Below are 20,108 nucleotides of genomic sequence, written 5' to 3'. Positions count from 1 at the left end.
TATTTTCAAAAACATAATTACAGCAGAAACACAGCTTAAGATTTACTCCATTCACAATATTTAGAATTCTGTGCTAACTCTTACAAAATACCAACCCACAAAGTTCAACGGAAAACAGGTCAGTGGATGGGTATGCATCACAACAAGCCAAGAAAGGTGACAAATAATTTTGGCTAATAAATGCTCTTATAGATCAGAGGAGCAATAAGGCCAGAACAACATTCCTGCTTATAAACCCCCGAAAATAGTAATTTTTCAGAATATGGAGCAATCTCTAGCTGCTTTTTAACTTAGAATAAGTCTGGTGCTGGTTTTCTTCAAGGGGCACTTGGTTCTTATAATCATTATTTAAAGAAAAGACTAAGCCACAGGACTTGTAAATTTGTAAGAACTGACAACAGCATTCATTGTGTTCTGTTGTTGTATCTCATAATGTAAGGTCTAATTTGTTTGGGGAATGCTAACTCACCAACAAAAAAAAAAAAAAAAAAAGTTAACTTGGTGCAACACTTTATCTAAAGCACTTCCAAGTGTGTGTATGTAGCCCTGCCTTGAGGATCAAAAGTAGCAATAATAACTTAAAATCACAACAATCCAAACTCCTCTCCAGTGCAGACTTTAAATGTAAGCCATCATCTATCCCTTTGAGTTATTTTTACTATTCCATAAACGCCCCAACAAGTATTCCTGTATATTAAATGAAACACATAAATAAAATCAATAGATTTTTACATTATTAATTTAAAATACTTATCAAAAAATGGAGAGTCAGTTCTATAAATAACCAGGGCAGAGAGTTCATATCCCTTAACTTATGAATTATAAATCACCATTGTAGAGCTTAGAGGAGCAATACAAAGAGAATGGACAACACAGCTATCCTTCATTTCAAGACTAAGCTACTGAGAAAACCCAAGAGACCAACATCCATGATTATCTCCAACACATCATTGTAACAATATCATAGTTTGTTGGGTTAGCCCTCACATTTTGTGGATAACAACCAAGACTTGACTTGATATCTTCAGAAGAGATATTACGAAGTAGGTGGTAGCTTGCATCTTTCATGATGGAACCCTTCAGTTCTGTTTTCACAGAATAGCCATAACGTAGGGTAAAGTTGTGCGTTAGAAAAGGCTGACATGGGTTTGCTTTTGGTTACCATCTTTAAAGGTGGGGAAAATAAGAAAGCAGAATTTTTATCTTGTAACACCTCTCCCTCTGTCTTCAATGAGAGTTTATAGGCTGAATACTATGGTGCTTGATGGAAACATGAACATAAGAGGCACATTAGGGGTTGGCATCATTAGAGTGGTTTTGAAGATGGCTCTTCCATATGCTTCTCTTTTGCCTTCAGAAAGTGCTAAGGGCTCACCGGAATGTAATTTAATAAACCCTCTAATTACCATGAGTTATATGGAAAATTTATTTCCTTTTTGCTCTTCTCCTATTTCTTATCCTCTAATCCAAAGCATTAAAATTCAACAATGATTATAAATGTTACACCAAGATAGCATAGCTGAAAGCAGCACAAACTTCAAATAATGGCAATTTACATACTAAGTTAGGTAAAGACAACAACAACAAAAAATTAATGTCTATGTCATTCTGGCATGAAGATGGAAGGAGTCTGAGTCAGCAAAATGCTTTATTTTGCCCTGGGGAAAATAAAGGTCAGCACCTCAATGCTCAGTTTCTAAATCCCATATTATAATTGTGGCAGAAAACATGGCACTTTATAACCAACATCATTAATCCTAACTATCAACACTTAAAAGCAATTGTGTTAATTAAAGACTCTGTGTATAATGTTTATTTCTTTTGGTATGTATGGTATTGAAACACATCTTTCCCAAACTGACATTGTTAATATGCAATGTATCCTCTTTTTATAGCTCTTTCAGAAACAATTGTTTTGATCACGGGAGGAGACATTTTTAATAATGGCACAAGTGTAATAGGATTTTAGGCAGCTATATGACAAGTCTCATTAACCCTGTAACATAAAAATGTTAACATACTCTTAACTGAAAAAAAAAGAAGTTAACTAGATGATACAAGAAATTAAAGAAAACACAGTCTAGCACAACTGCTGAAGCCTGCCAGAGCACAAGCTTCCAACTATTTCTGGAGAATCAGACCTTATATAGGGTGAGAAAGTTCAACTCATTCCACTCTCACTTCAATGGCAGACTTCTTTTCTCCTCCAAAAAATTGTCTTTAATATTTTTTCGTAATAAATAATACCTGTCTCTAAGTCTGAAGTTTAAATTGGAATTATATTTTAGAGTAAGCCTGAGCAAAGAAGTGAAACCATCACATTCAGTTTTGACACATATACAGTTTTATTCAGGAATTGTTCAAAGCTCTAAGGCATATTATGTTAAATGGTTATTTATGATGTCTTCAAATGTCAGGAGTATTCAGACTAGTCAGATGCTAATGTCTGAAGGTGCTGCCTATCAGATTTAAGAGTCTACAGAAAGAAACAAACAAAAGATCATAGCCTCAGTTTCAGTTTCTTTTGAGATTTATCATGCTTCCAATTATTTTTGGCTCCCACAGATTTCATTTTGGGGAACAACAGGAAAAGCGGTAATAACCAGACTGTAATTAAAATGCTGGAAGCATAAAAATAACAATAAAAGAACAAAAACTTCCCCTTATGAAAAATTTCATACTGTCAGAGGTGGTCTTCAAAGATTTCAAGCCTGAATTCAGGAAAACAGATCTACAAAAAGGGACCTACAAAGCTATTGTCATTTGGTTCCAAATGACTGAAATCACAAGGAACATTTCCTTTGGTCAGCTCAGAGGGAGAGACAAAGGAATGAAAACAAACACAATATTCAGAGTAGGAATAGGAAAGAAGTACGTCCGTTGCACAAGGCCCTCATGGAACCGCCAGTGAAATGCTCTGTACAGTTCTGAGTACACGAGGAGCTCAAGCTGGGACAGAGGTAGGGAGGGAAAGCCACCGCAGGCAACCTAATTTATGAGAGAAGGTTTCATCTCTATCTAAATGGATGGAACCTGCAGATGAGATAAGCAGCCCTGCTGAGATTTTCTCTTTCCCTTCAGAAGCATTTACGGTATTGCAACACAAATATAAAATGTTAACAATTTGAAATAACAGACCTTTATTTGGATAGCTAATTTAAAAAAAAAAAACTTTTTCTGCATGATACTTCTTATATTTTAACTAAAATTTCTCATATATAAGGTAAATTCCTGTTCCATTACTGAGACTTTATTACACAGAAAACATGACTCTAGCGAGTGCTGTAGCAGAGCATTCTCTTCAGCACAATTACACTAGAGAGCCTCCTGTTTTGCTCAGTGGGAACAGTAACACATTGAGAATACTGAGTAGAAGGAAACCTTCACATGATGGTAGCAACCTGACCATTAAATGTATTTTAACAGCCCTCTCCGACACACACATTAAGCAAAAATAATAGTATTGAGCAGTATAGCCTGATTCTCGAAATTGTCTCAGGAAAAAAACAGACAGACCCTTAAAAAGAATTAAGCCAGGTTTACACAGTGAATTAAAGAAACTACATTTTACACTTTTTTAAAAAGCAAGTAAAAACACAAGGGCTTTTGAAAGCAAAAGAAGCTTTTGTGTAGCTTCCAGAGTTCAGACCACAGCTGATCCCATGGTTCAGAAATCTTGGAGAACCACTTCTGAGCAATGAGACAGGCTTACAGTAAAAAGGAAGGCTATTCTACAGTGCAACAAAACATTTTCTTACAAATTCAAAAGTGATGTAATTTTACTGAGGGAAAAAAGTTGTATTCCAAAACATAGAACATATGCACCCTAACAGTTGAAAACTGAACATTAATGGAGTTAAGAGACAAGAATAAGCATTTCATTAAGTCGGAGAAAACAGTAACAAGCATATCCAATGGATCACCGAGTATTAAACTCCATTTTCTTATGGCACACAATGCCATATATTTTAGAAGAGAATGATAATGATTCACTAAATTAATTATCATTAATTTGCTATGTAAAACCAAAAAAAGAGTGAAGACACTTCAACAGAAGACACCTGCTGAGAATTCAAGTGGTACTAAACAGAAAACTACCACTTAAAAATTCAAAATGTTAATAAAAGAAGCTTCAACATGTAAGACTAAGAGACATTTCAGGTGTCTGTGTTTTGTGATGATAACAGGGAGCTAATGGCATTGTGCCCCCACTTTTATGAATATATACTCTTTCATCTAAAGATCTATCTAGAATTCACTGTATTTTGCACAACTTTTACTGGAGGCTACAACCTCATTGCTCCAGTGGTTTCTGAGGCCTATTACATCCATTTGCTCTCATGCCATTATTATTCCTTAGCTCAAAACAAGACTGTCAGGCACGTTCCTCCTCCATCCACCACACATTTTTTTCAGAACAAGTATATCCTCTGCAGATATTTATGTTGGTGCACTCTTTAAGGCATGAAAGACATTATAGATCACCTCTATTAACTTAATTAATAGCTGGAAAATGCATTCACAAAATCAGTTGTTATGATTCAGTATTGAAACACATCCATATCTCTCATTCTGGATGCTCAGAAATTAGCAGTTCTTCCTTCCCAATGACAACTAAGTTAAATCAAACAGAATCTGTGCAAAGGAATAAAAGGAAAACACCACATCAAGCTGAAAAACTCAAATACGAGTAGCTAAGAGAACCATCCCCCAATAACCCTGAGCTTCACTCTCCTGTTGTACATGACTGAAGTAGATACCCAGGGCTCCGTCCCACTACCAAGCTTTTACCCACCTCAAAATTTATTGTCCATACTCTGAGAGTCCAATTGTGGCGAACTTACTATAACTGGCTTCTTGAAGGCTGTACAGTTTTTGGGAATTTTACTACCAAGCTGAAGAGACTAGATCGAAAGAAAGCTCTGCACAGGAGCTTTTAACCCAGATGGCCATTCAGGGTGGCCCACATATGCACAAGATTGTGTCATTCCTTGCTCTGCCATGTGTTATAATCTTTCTGTTGGTTACTCCTCTGGCTGTTTGTCCCAGCTCAAACATTAGATCAGCTTTTTTCTTTTTCTTCCCCCCCCGCCCCAAGCATAAAAAAAAAAGTCAGTGACAAATAGTAACTTGCACTGCACCTCATTGATGTTTTTCTTTTGATCATATGTTGGTCACTTACTTTTTGCTCACATCTTAGTCCAGCTTAATAACCTAGAATCTTTTATTCTATAGCAAAAAAAGACCCCAAACCCATCACCACCAAAAAAACCTCCCCCCAACCCAAATCAAAACAAACAAAACCCACCACCTATTTTAGAATTGATTGTGGGTTTGGTACTGAGTTTTTTCTTGTTAATTAAGAGTTTGGTCCCCAGAAGTGCTTTCTGTTTCTTGAAGTCCATCTCTTTCTAGGGATGGGAAACCTTTGAAGCATATGCTTTTCATTGAAGCATGTTTTTTACGTTAAGGAATGAGAAATCTGCTCTTTCCAAAAGGTGAAATTTTCTTTTCTAGAAGGAAAGACAAGCACCTAAGCATTTGGCTTCCTTTGTTTTGGAGCTGTTTTCTCTCTGGGAGAATCTGGCACTCCATAGCTGTACAATAGAGGAAATTTGCAAAACGTGTCCCTTCAAAATCTTGGGTGGCCCTGAGGCTTGTATACAGAAAATCAAACAGCAGATCATACTCACCTACACAGAACCACTGCATCAATTAAACTAATTCATGCACCATGTTTTCAAAGAATTTATTTTCATTATTATGACTTCTATTTGGAGAGTACTTTGATAAGCTTAGTTTAATTTACTAAAGACTACTACTTTTTGTTGTTGTTGTTCCTGCCCTGAAAATGTTAAGTATAGGAGAGAAAGCTAGAACATCTGCTCGAAGTGGGGACTTATCATCATAGCTATAGAATGTCAAACAAAAAAATTCAGGAACAGCTATTTACTCGTGAAGATCTTTCTCTATTCCTTTTTATTTTTTCCTCCCCCAAAAGCTAAGTTTTTTTCCCCACAATGGAAAATAACAGAGATTAAAACCAAGAAAACAAAACCCACCCACAAGCTAAATCTATATTGCTCATTAATTTAATTCAAACTTCAAAATCTTGTAGCCTACAATAAAGTGATACAGTTTAAACAAAATTAGATTGGTGTCTACACACTGAATCATTTATGAGCACATTACATAAATATATTTACATTTTGTGCTACATTTTTTGCATTTGGCCTAAAATGCAGCTCTGGAGTTTGACACTTTAAATTATCCTTTCTTGAAATCAAGGCCTTTGGATAACTAAGTTACTTTCACATAAAATGAAAATGAACTCTTCGACCTTTCTAACTAATTTTTAGGTGTAACTTTAGTTTTTGCAGTTTTATTTTATTGCTTTATTTGAAGTAAATAGTAAAATATTTGTCAAACAATAACATTTAGTCTTTATATCTATTTTTTTCTCCATGAAAACTTTTAATTAAGTACCTTCAGATAGATTTAATTCTGTAAATTTAAACGAATATGTTGTATTCAGAAATACCTAAATACCTGGAGAGGGATACGAATAAACTATGATAGTAGCTATCCACTTGTCACCTGTGGCTGTGATCATATGGATTTGAAAATGGAGTTGAAATTTCTTGTCATTCAGATTCTTGGAAAATTATGCTTGGATTGCACAGTAGGATCACTGTAGCTCTTCAAACTTTCCATTTAATATATATTTTTTTATAAAGGAATATCCTAAGTTCAAAGAAGTAGTAAATGTAACTATACGGAACATTGTCTTCTTGAGTTTTCAGACAAGTCAACAGATAATTCAGACACACAAATAAGGTTCCACTAGATTTTTTTGCAACTTGGCATGAATTTCAGTTACTAAGTTTCAAGTACTGATGATCATTAAAAAAAATAGATGAATAGATGAAAACATCTCACTGTATCCCACTGGTATCAACTGCATGTATGCTGACAATGTAATTGATAGTTATGCTGTAACATCACCATGAACAATTTTATGGCTATTTTAATGAAAAGAAGGAAGTGGGAATGAAAGCCACATAGACAAAACATAGATAGAGTTCAGATACACAGAGAGAAAGATCATAAACAGCTATTGTCCTAAGAGCCTGTGATGGATTCCTGAGCTGGTGAGAGCTCTGAGGTGTTCATGTGTTCAGACCCTTCTATAGAGGGCTTCCCATAAGGACAAAGACTTTTAAGTTCTATAAGCACAATTTTATTAGACTATAAACCAAGATAGTGAACTTCAACAAAGAAAATTCAAAGTGACTTGGGCAAGCATAATGTGGATAAAAGGGTTCATACCCAACTCACCCATTGCCTCATACATCTTTGCAAGTGAGTCTTGCTTCCAGGCTTGGTTTGAGTCACTCAGTAACTTTCTGAGCTGCAGCAAACTCTGCACAGCTTAGAAAAGGAGCTTAGAGAAGCCCACCCTTCTCCACTAGAACTGGCCTCCCCCTGCTCCTTTCAGCAGCCCTGCAGTCTTGCTGTCTGAACTGCTGACAGCCTTTCCTCTAGCTCTTCCCAACACCCCTTGCAGTTTCTTCTGTGTTTGACCAGGATCAGTAGTCACTGAAGGCAAGGAACAATCTCCCTTTCAAGTGGCTCTACCTGACCCAGGCTTTAAGGAATGAACATAATGCAATTATGTATAAAAAAGGAAAAGTCCAAGTATCATCTCTCCTGATAGCAATCTTCCCATTAAGTTGTACTATTTATAGCAAAAAAGCATCAGAAACAACAAACAAGATAACAAATTATGGTCAGATACTACCATTAACCAATATCCACATTTTCCATGAACACCAAAGGAATTTCATTAACACTGGAGGATGGCATGCTTTCCCATGTGTAATCCCACCCACGACTGAACTGACAATCACTTGAAATCAATCTGCAACTCCTCCATACGACATTTCAAACACTCTTGTCGGGTCAGAAATCATGGGTGATCTACTTAAAATCACTTTCCATCCCCCACAAGACCTTAATGAACTCCTATATGCCCCACTGACATCAAGGAACATTTTGGAGTTTCCCTCCGGTCCCTCAGATATCCTCCTTGTCTCTAAGACTCTGCAAACAAAGACACAGCTTCGTGCTATGTGTATGAACCTGCAGTCAGTGCCTGGGGAATGTCGTGCAAACCCAGACAGGCAATTTCCTGCCAAAACCTGTCTGATCCATTCTGTCACATTCCTAGCAGTCTAAACAAATTTACATCATACCAAAGACAATAAAGTAGAAAATCAGTCATTTTCATGTGCAATAGAAGCAGCCTGAAACTGATAAAAACTAGTCACCATTTTAGTTGCCAAATATACAGATTTTCTGGAGGGAATCCTGTACCTACTTAACATGAAGATCCAGGACAGGCAGGTGTCTCGCTGCCTTTGCGGATCTGGTCTCCTATATGCTTCCTGGTGACATTCCCGATCACATGAGCTCCAGATCTGATAGGGGTTCACAAGGAATTGAGGGATGGGTCATGTTACAAAGTCAAGGTCTGCAACACAAACACTTCAGTGAATGCTGAGATATCCCTCCTGAGACCAACTGACTCCTCGACTTCCTCACTAATGGGCACTTACAATGCTTTAAAGAGGCATAAGAGTTAACATTTCCCCACATACAGACAATTCTTTTCTAATGTATTTCCTCTGTCTGCTTGGTCAGCTCTGAGCAGAGGCAGCTGCATGGAAACACCTGACACCTTTTCTGAAGCTGGAGGCAGAGGGGAATGTGGTACAAACACATTAGTTATGCAAGCTCCTTCCTCTCATCATTTTGACCTAGATTCAGCAGAGGACTATAGCTTAACTTTCAGCCTGTAAGAAGTCCTACCACATTCAAAATAGGACAAGTTTCACAGTTGAAATAGTGATATCTTAGAGGCTTTACTGCAGCAGGCAACTGTGAGCATCCTTCCCTGCTGTATTTTGGTTATGGTCAAAACTACTCACCAACAATCCCAGTAGCCAGGAATGAGATTTCCTACTTACCACAGACACTTTTGGTTATCTGCAGCTCTTAACCTTTCTAAAACTAAATCACCAGGCAATTAATTGCTTCATCATTGTTGTCCAGGAAGAAACATAACTGCTGGAAAGTGGAGATGTCAATAACATTACCTTGGGTCAGACAGTGGCTTGGCATGGGATGTGAATGGACACATAAATTAATTCATGCACATCCAGGTAAAACACAAGAGTATCTCACAATGAAACAGTAAAGCTAACTAGTAAATTTCTGCAAGGAAGGGATGCCACAGGGCATGGAGAAGTCTCGAGTTTAATTCACCTCCACTTTCTTCTTGCTCCACCTTCCTCTTAAACTGATTCTGTTATTTCTTTGGGGAAAATAGTCCCTCAGAGAAAATGAAATAAGGTTATTATTCTGCCTATAAAGCGTTTTCTTTTGTTGGCCATGCCTCTCTCCATTAGAAAACTCCTTCAGATCTCTGGCTACAGCATGACCTGTCTGGTGTCCTGCAGGACCCAGGTGTCCTGCTGTACAGCCCGCAGCTCCCTCTTTCAACTAGGAAACCTCAGCCTCTTGGTTAACTCAACAGATACCCCTTCCTCCTTCAGTCTTTTCTCCATTTATTGCTTCATCTTGTTATTTAAATGCTGTAGTTTCTCCGTAATCCCTTGTATTGGGTGCAGGTGCCCAGGCACTGGTGGGTGGGAGCTGCAGGGTGGCCTCTGTGAGGAGAGGCCAGGGCTGCTCCTGCAAGACACAGCTGGTTCCAGCCAGCTCCAAGCCAGGGCACAGCTGAGCCCCTCTGCCATGGGTGGGGTGCCTCTGAGAACATGTATTTAAGAAAGGGTAAATTATACTGCACAGTAGTTGAGAGAGAGGAGTGAAAAAATGTGTGAGAAACAGTCCTGCAAACACCAAGGTGAGAGAAGAAGGAGGGAGAGAGGGTGCTCCATGCGCTGGAGCAGAGACTCCCCTGCAGCTCCTAGAGAAGATCATGGTGAAGCTGATATCCACACTGCAGCAGGTGGACATGCCCTGAAAGAAGATGCAGCCTGTGGGAGGGACCCATGCTGGAGCAGGGGAACAGCATGAGGAGGAAGGAGCAGCAGAAAAGACCTGTTATGGACTGACCATGACCCACATCCCCCACAGCCCTGCACTGCTGTGGAGGAAAAGGGTCAGGAATCAGGAGTGAAGTTGAGGCTGGGAGGAAGGTGGTTTAGTTTTTGTCTTCATTTCTCATTGTCCTATTCTATTCTTAATTGGCAATAAATTAAATTAATCTTCCCCAAGGTGAGTCTGTTTTACCTGTGACAGTAACTGGTAAGCAGTATCCCTGTCTTTATGTCAACCCATGAGCTTTTCCATGCTATTTTCTACCCAACTTGTTCAGTAGGTGGAGCAAGAGAGCAGCTAGGTGGGCATCTGGCAGCCAGCCAAGGTCAACCCACCACATCCGTACCCCTACCCCTCAAATAAATAGAAAACAACAGAGATAGGACCACCACTGTATTTTTCATTCTGCTTGAGTATTACAGATTCTTTCAGCTGGAGTATATCTTATGTAAACAAAAATACAAATTGTCGGAGCACAGACTATTTTAATGCTGTAGAACTCTAAGAAATTACTATCACTTTAAAATGCTCTTAATTCATAAGATTTTCCTTCAATACAATTACCCCCAAACCTGTCTTCCTTTCTCTAAGTTTCCTCCTTCTCTGGAGGCTTAGAGAAGTACTAAGGCTGTTTAAAATAGGAGCATTTGCAGAAAGAACAGCTGCAGCAGCAGAGAGGAAAGGGCAAGGGAAGATCCTTATCAAGTGCATTGCTCTGTAACAAGGAAACCTCCCGTGCTATCACACTCTTAAACTTCACCCAGGCAGAGAGCAGCACATACAAAGATGACCAAACTCTGTACATATCACAGTTACAATGCTACACTGGGAGTTCGCTGCCTGCTCTACAAGGAGACCACTCCTAACACATCCCTTTGTCTTCACACCTTGTTACTCACATGTTTGCCTGCAGATTTCTCAGCTGTGGAACATTATAAGCTTTAAAATAGCTCTTGCAGGTAGTCATTCAAATCATACACCTGATCCTGTCTCTGCAATTAGGCCCAGATGCATTTGCTACACTGCCCTTCACTGCAGGGCAGCGTGCTGCATTCTTTGGCTCACGTGGCTTTATGCTCAGGAGAAGTGTCATCCAGAGGCTTTTGGTGGTCAGTATAATGCCCAGCACAGCCTTCTGAACATGTCCACGCAGTAAATAATGTAGCACTGATAAATGCTAAGATGCTAATGACAAGATTATTTCAGAGATCCTGCTTATGAAAGTAATTGGCACCCTCTGGTGGTGTGTGGCTCCCACTGCTTGAGAGCTGTCTCCCCACATGTCATACGCAGTGCCAAAAGTATGGTACCAGTTTCTGACATGATGACAAAATCACTTACAAGCCCTGGGAAAAATGCCAGAGCTGCTCAAATCTGAAAGCAGGCTCTACAACATTAAACTGCTTAGATTTCAACCCACTTAGATTTCAACCCACCATGCTCTCCAGAGTCAAAAACAATTAAGAAAAAGCTATTCCTCTTCTCAGTACCCAGACAAAAACAAAAAACAAAAAACCAGCCTAAATTTTTACCTTTTCTTTGAGTTAAGATGCTGAAAGTCTACAAAAACACCATAGGCAATTAAAATGAAGTCAAGCAGGAAGAAAACAGAACTATGAAATTTGCAGTTGCTTTCTTACCTGTGTGTCTCTTCCTACAGGAAATGTTATAGTAGAATTAAGATCTGTTTTTAACTTCTTTTTTTTTTTTTACGTTTTACAATAGCAAAGTATAATTTCAATGACAGAGCTAATCTAATTCAAATTTCAGATTGGCTTGATTGACATGTAGGAACAAGGAAGCTGGCTTTACTGGTGCCTACCCAGTCATGCAGAAGATTATGTAAGCTCCCCCAAAGCACTTGTTCGTAGAAAGGGCAACACACAGAACCATACACATCACATGTCATGTTATGAAGGGCAAAAAGGCAAATATTATCAGACCTGGGGCTGTGCGTGCCCTCATTCTTTTCTTTTTGTCAATGGAGCGTTATTGCTGACAATATTGAGAATGTCATGGCCATTACTCTGACAGCACATGAACTAGTGGGGTAGAGATGACTGATTTTGCAAAATCATGTCATTTGCAGACAACACTTCACATTTGTAAAGTACAGGTGGGAGCTGCAGTTTATTCAACACTGCCCCAACAGCCATCTCCGCTGCCTGGTGATAATTGTGGTGATGTATTCAGCAGTTTGCTAAAAGAAAAAGAAATCATTTCCCTGTATACTAGATAGCTTAGAGGCCATGTTCAATTGAAAGAATTGTCTTAATTACCTTTTCCTCATGAAAAAAGTATTTCCCCTAGTATCAACCCAGTGTTGGTAATGTTTTCTTGGAAATGCATTAGATCATTAGACCATGCTTTGCCTTTCCTCTTAAGAAAGGGAGTAATTGTAGAGATCCACCGGCAGGGAGATCCACCATATTTTGGACCCAGTTTGCTTATTTCACAAGTAGGCTGGTATTTAATGCTGGCTTGAGTACTTCCATTACCACGCTGGATGATCACTATTATGAAGGAGATGACTGCTGTCTCCACCTCACAAGAGAGCAAAACTGGAATAAAGATTTACAAAGTGACTTTGCAATGTCACATAGGCTGTCTGCATCAAGGTCCTACTGCTAATTTATTGTCCTACTAACACAAACATCTTCCACTAAGTTCTAGAATCCATTCTGGTAACTAAAGGACTTAAACAGAAACACTGAAAGTAGTATTTTCCACTTGGTTTTCTTAAACCCCATATCACAGAAAAAATACAGGTCAGAAAGTGTCTTTGAAAGTCACATAGTCCAATTTCCTATTCAAAGCAGATCTAACTTCAAAGGTGTTTGGGGCCTCTGATTGATCCAGATTCATCCAATTTGGCAATATATTGCAACATATTTGTAAAAGAAATGCAATGATTCATAGAAAAATATACTCCTTCTTCAACATTAAAACTCTTCCCTTTGGACAGTGTCGTGGTTTCAGCCCACCCAGCAGCAAAGCACCACAAAGCCGCTCGCTTATTTTCCCCACCCCCCTCCCTGGCCACGGTAGGATGAGGAGAAAATATAAAGAAACGCTCGTGGGTTGAGACAAGGACAGGGAGGGATCGCTCACTGCTTATGGTCAAGGGCAAAAGACAGGCTCAGCTTGGGGAAAAAACAGAATCAATTTAATTTACTACAAATCAAATCAGAACAAGGATATTAGGCAGTAAACCCAAACCTTAGAACCCCTTCCCCCACCCCTCCCTCCTTCCCGCCTCACCCCCACTCCCGGTTCTCTCCCCCTCCTCCCCCCAGCGGCGCAGGGGGACGGGGAATGGGGGTTGGGGTCAGCTCCCCACACCTGGTCTCTGCAGCTCCTTCCTCCTCAGGGGGAGGAGGACTCCGCACTCGGCCCCTGCTCCGCCCGGGGGTCCCTCCCACGGGAGACAGTCCTCCACGAACCTCTCCTGCGTGAGTCCTTTCCGTGGGCTGCAGTTCCTCACAAACTTCCCTGGCGTGGGTCCTTTCCGCAGGCTGATCTTCAGTCACAGATGGCTCCAGTGCGGGCTTTCCCGTGGAGTCACGGCCATCTTGGGGGGCCTCTGCTCCCCCGCTCCCCTCCATGGGCTGGGGGGGGACAGCCTGCCGCCTCACCACGGGCTGCGGGGGCAAACCCTCCTCCCCTCCTTCCTCCTCACTGACCTCGGTGTCTGCAGAGGGGTTCCTCTCACATCCCACTCCCCCCACTCCCTGCAGGTTCCCCTTCCTAAATCTGTTCTCCCAGAGGCGCTACCGCCGTCGCTGAGGGGCTCGGCCTGGGCCAGTGGCGCGTCCGACTTGGAGCTGGGGAAGCTTCCAGCAGCTTCTCACAGGAGCCACCCCTGCGGCCACTCCCCCTCTACCAAAACCCTGCCACACAAACCCAAAACAGACGGTATTTTGTGAGACTCATATCTGAAAATAAGCTATATTTAAGCATCATTTATCACTTTTGGGGCCCAGGGGAATTCCTCAGTTTCCTCCTCTTCCTCTCTTCAAGTAGTGACACCCAGTCAGACACAAAATGGGCTGAAATTGGAAGTTCCTACAAAGGAGCAGCTACAAGGTTGCATAGAACCACGAGTCCCAGTGAAGTCTGACGAGATGCCAGCACTACTTCCATATGGATCAGATAGATTTATTAAATACTTCATGAAGAATTTTTAATGGCAGGGAAGAAAGAATATTTTCTTCTTTACTTGATGGTAAGGTGTGAATATCCTCATTTTCACTAAACCTTCTCTGTCATCAGCTAAGGTCTCCAAATTTTATTTACAAAGATTATGTCAGCCCCCCTGGTGGTTAGAAGTACAGAATTTAAGGCTGAGATAGGTTTAATCTTGTTTCCTTCCACCTCAGGACAAGGAGGAACTGGAAAACAGCCTATTTATTTAGCAAGGTAATAATTCAGCTATTGATTGCAACAGTTTAAGGAAGGTGTATTTCCACCACAATTCTAAAAAAACCTAATTGAAACTAATTCTAAAAAACGAATAGGTCTTCATTTAAATATCTATGATGTAATTTCATCTCTGGCACCATAAAATACTGTTGCAATATTAATTTTATATTTACATCAATGTTCTTTAGTCTGGGAAGCTTTCACATGTTCTGCGCTGCTGCTTACCATACCAGTAGTCTGAAATTGTCTCAGAAAATTAGTCTTCAGGTCTCTTCATGCAGTATGTGGTCTTTAGAGTCAATTAAGTTGAGGTGGAGAATTCTGGAAACATCAGCTAAGACTTTCAATGTAGGTAATATTGTTTGCTAATGTCTGTCATTTGTCCTCAAGTCTTTTTTTTCCCCCTAATGAATATGCATGCTTATTTTGCTTCAGCTGGTAAGGAATATTTAATATACTGTTCATCATGTTTACTTTTACTTTCTATTTCACATTTTCTTCATGAATAGATATGCTGTTTACGCTGAATGCAGATCTTAGCTGTAGTTACCATAGTCATTTAGAAATGAAACTCTGGTCCGTCATGTCAGCTATTACCTACTGAATTTCATTTTGAGCATACAAAACTTAAGGACCAAAAATACAACAATCCACACATACAAGACATACAAGAGAAAACATGAAATCTTCTTTAGATGAAATATGTAATTCCTTTTTGTAGACCTATGAATAAAGTAACCTTTCATCCAGCTGACAGATCTAGAACAAAATTATGCTAATGCAAATATTCAAACATAGGGCATGTATGTCATGCATAACACTTGTTCAGTCTCTTTCCTGTGAGCCTCTGGATGTGGGAACCATTTGCCACGTTTGAGGTTTTGTATGCATGTGCTTCTAAGGAATAGAGATGCAAAAACCATTTCCTGGAAGATCCTCCAGGATTCATGGTCAGTCCACTTATTTTATCTTCCCCTCAAAACCTATCAAAACCTCTTGTTTTAGTTCCATGGCAAGACACAATAAACCCAGTCTGGATCAATTTTTCCTTGAATGTTACATGTGGACAAGAGGTTTTGGAGATTGTCAAGACTAGATCTTAGACCTTTGTTAAGCCTGTGGCTAGGGATAAATGTCCAGTTCAAATGAAAATAAGCCAATAAACTAGGTTATGGCTGGGCCAGAAAGGGCTGTTTGGCTTTGTTTATTGTGAGACTGGTATTTACCAGTGTTTAGCAGGTATTACCAGAGCAGATTCTGGTTCAGATTACATAAAGGCATGTTTGCAGGCTTTAAAGGTCACCATTGTAGTACTAATGTATATATCAGCAGAGATCTGCTTGCTTTGTGTTGATCTGGAACTGCTATATGGCTCCTGGGTGTAATTAAAGCTAAGATTAGGGTTGGGACCATTGTTCAGGCTAGCAAAGAACTGTAAACTAAGTTAAAGGCTGTGTCTAGAGAGACTGCCTAGTTCAGAATTAGTGCTGCAACCAGTAAGGGTTGGAAAGCCTGGTCCAATGGTGATGTCTGGGGCTACCAAGGGTGGCTGGCTTTGAATAGACTCCCATAGTTGTCGCCTTTCTCAATTTGTTCTGATTCTGCCAAGGATGGCTTGGTTGCCCGGACTGTCAAGAGCCTGGTGAGCCACAGCTTTGGCTGCTGCCTCCAGGAGAAATAAAAGAAGCTATTAGGAAAACACTGGCTCGGTTTGGTTTGGTTTAGTTTTCTGGAATTGGCACTGGGCACACAAAGACTGTTCTAGAGATCTGATACTTTAGAGCTGTAGCTGTTCATAGAGTGGGCACTAGTATAAATTTAATGCAAGCATCTGCAGGGCTAGCCAGCTTTGTGTTGGTCTGGCAGGGGCTGCATGTCTGTGATTAAAGCTAGGTATGAGGTTAGGATTAAGTCAATAGACACCTCTGGGCTCAAGTGGGTTTACTGCATACAGATTACTGAGTCTGAAACCAAGTAATTTTTAGGATTTTTGCAGGCAAGGTTCCCTGTTGAAATTTTTATTTGAAACATTTGTTGCCTCTTGGCACTAGTGTTTCCACATGATGACACCATAAGACTTGATGCCGGTTTGTACAAATTAGATTTAAAATTTATCTTGGCAAACTGGAGACTCGAAGCTCATTGTAAGGAAGAGGCATTGTAAGGGTGGGGAAAGCTACTGGTCAGACCAAGCACAGAGCTTTAGAGTGGGGTAGATTTCTCTATTAACACATATTTTCTAAGGAGAGAGGTGTAAAAAGCACAACAACCCGTGAGTGTATCTATTGCCTCTGTATGAATATATTTTTCACTAGTAAATTTCATGATAAAGAAAATGATCTTTAAAGGACTGTGACATTTAGAAATGGAAACATATGCTTTATGTTAAGCTCCTCTGTATTTATAAATACATGCTGGGTGAAGAGCTCACTTTTCTCTATGTTAGACGAAACTATTTCCTGAGGTTTGTATTTGCTGATACTGAAATTAAAAAGGAGGTTAAAAGACACTTACATGACACTTACAGAGTGTTTATATGAAAACGTAATACAAGGATTAGTATGGATGAGAAAACCCATGAAAAGGTTAGAAATACCATTTTTGAACAGGAGTTGTTAAATGAGGAAGAAACCCAATTTTTAATTTCCACACATGTTTTTGATGTATTGTGGGACTGAGACCTTTTTGACTTCCACTACTGAGAAAGTGGAAAAAGGAGATGGGTTCCTTTATTTTTCCTCAGACTTCCTACTCTGTCTTTTTATGTGGCTAGGATAGAGTAGGAAAACACAGCCAGATAACACTGAATATTTTTTAAGTAGAAGATTGTCTATAGAAATTATGATTTAAAAAAAAAAAAGATTCTGAAGCCTTTTGTAATGAACAATCTTTTAAACACTTCCTTAAATGAGTCACAAAACTTCATTTTTCAAACAGTCTAGCAGGCATGAAGTCAGAAGTGTGCTACAGCAATTAATCTAAAACCAAAGAAAACAGAAAAGAATTATAGCATAACTATGCTGTTTTATGGATGGTTTTGAATATTTTGCAGCTGACACTTTCACTTCAGGCTGTTATCATAACCGTACAGTCCAGCCTAATAAAGGACAGCCAGACATTCCCAGGGGCAAAGAGGTGACCAGATCAAGAGTCCCACTTTTCTTTTGCTGCTGGCATGAGTACTTTGCAGTAATCTGTTTGCTAATTTCTGACCCTTTGCTCTTGTTGATGCTTGAGCATGGAGGAGGAGATCTCACACTCACCTTTGTTCCTTTGTTGATTAATAAGAGAAGGAGCAGCAGCCAACCGTGTGTTTTTGTTCTCTTGTGCAACCTAGTATCTTAAACACATCGAACACTGTCCATGCACTTCTTTCTCTTACAGTGTGAGAGTTTAGCATGTTTTATGCCAGTTTGTAACTCCATGGGATTTTTATAAAGGTTGTAGACTGCTATTCTTTGCCTATTATCATTCTCTCTACTGTACCAAGGAACCACATTATTTCAACATTTCACCTCCAGGTATCACTGTGATTTTGGTGAGCTCTCTGTTGATGCCAGCAGAGTAGCATTTGTTTAGCAAGGCAGCTATTCCAAATGCACTGAGTTTCAGGTACTGTCTGTATCTGGTTTATATGTGAATCTGATATGCTTGTTTGAATTTGATCTTTGCCTGCTAATGAACAGGTGGAACCTGATTTTCAGTTGTCACTTGATTTCTACTTCCACCACAGTTTTAGGAAGACAGAGGAAAGGCATGGTTCCTTTTCAACTGTTTGCTTTTCTTTTTAAGAAAATCCTCAGAACAAGTTCCTTCATATCTCCCTAACTCTTTGGGCTTGTATCAAAAATCCTATTCAATGAAGTTAAAGTTTTGGTAAAGCACTATATTTTGATTGAATGGTCTTTTGAAATAAATAAAAAATATATTTCTCTCACCACTAACCAAGCATTTTTGCAGTGATATTTGTACTGAAGACAAGAAAATAATTTTAAAATTAGAATTAATTATTTGAACCAAAGAAATGATCAGGTAACAACTATCACTAACCATTGTCCAGTGCATAAATTTGTATCCTTTCTGCATCCATCTATATTACAACCAGACTAGAATATCAAAAGGAAAATTTCCTTTGGAGCCCATCTCGTGTTACCTCGAATTTCCCTGAAAGGAATGTTTTGTTCAGGATTAACGTTAAACAAGTTGCCTTTCTTTGCCATTAGGTGTCTCTGTTATCCTTTGTAAAACCAAATGCTGCATGACTTTTTCAGTGCTTCCTGAATTGTGCTTAGAGTCCTTTTATCCCTTTCTCTTATGCTTTTATTTGGAAGGGACAACATGTATATTAGTTGTTTTAAAGATGATAGAATGCATCTCTCCCTACGTCTTTAAAGGTTACACAGGAAAATAACGAGGAAAAATTTTGCAGTGTTGCATTCCAACACAGAGAAAGAAATTTCTTAATATTGGTTTCTCAGAGTACAAATAAAATTAAAAGTATCAATAAAAAAGCATATGAAAAAGTATTTTTCCAGCAATTTTCTACCTGTCTTCCCTCAGCACATCTCCTTCTCAAGGGGAGCAAAACAGGGAGATAAGGTCTTACACTGATAAGGTATCCATTGTCTCTTGAATCTCTATGCCCTCACTGCTTCAATACTGTCATTTAATTATTGACTGGTCTCCTAATCAAAATGCACCAGCTTTTAATTTTCTCTGCATTACAGCTTTCCAAAATTTGGAAGTTTTTCTAGAATGCAAACCATCCAGCTAACTTTATGCCAGGTGCCTCCATACCACCATGCTATCAGAGAAAAAGAGTTAGGAAAATAAGTGAAAAACAGAGCGAGCCATAAGATAACACCTCTCAGCAACTCCTGTTACTTTACAAGAAGAGATTAATCAAAGCTGCACAATTGAAATAGAAACCTTAGAAAGTAGCCCTGACCCAGGTAGTGATGAGACACCAGAGTTTTTCATAATAATCTGTATTACCTGGGCAGCAAGGAAACTTCGTTTGCCAGATTAGCCAAGGACACATGATCTGCCTATATATTAGATACTTCCTAAGCAAACACCAGCAGCCCACAGTACTTTCTGAGGGGTGAGAGACAGTATGACAGCAATTCCAGCTGTTGGCTGGCATGGACTCCATTAAGCTGACAAATACTTCAAGAGTTTAGCTGGCTGGTCTAAGAGAAGGGTTAGTCATATTCTGGTTTATGTATTTTTATTTTGGTCCTCCTTTTTTGGTAAGGCTAGTACAGATCTGGGGACAGAGCTAGAATCTGTGCCTGACTGCATGGCATGAACAAAATTGGTACCTAAATCCTCATTCCAAAGCCTTTTTCCTTTGTGGATTCTGGTACCATTAAAACCAGCTTTATTTTCACAAATCATCAAATTCGCAAGCAGTTGGAAAACCCAATTTATAACTTATAAAGAAGAGATTATTTCATCCAAGAATCATTGAGAAATAATAAATACGGAATCTGTAAAGTATATTTTATGAAAACCACTTTTCAGAGCAGAAACACATTTTAATGTCAACTGAGTGCATG

Source organism: Haliaeetus albicilla, chromosome 3 (genome assembly GCF_947461875.1).
Source record: "Haliaeetus albicilla chromosome 3, bHalAlb1.1, whole genome shotgun sequence".
Classification (NCBI taxonomy): domain Eukaryota; kingdom Metazoa; phylum Chordata; class Aves; order Accipitriformes; family Accipitridae; genus Haliaeetus; species Haliaeetus albicilla.
This window is presented reverse-complemented; position numbering follows the sequence as displayed.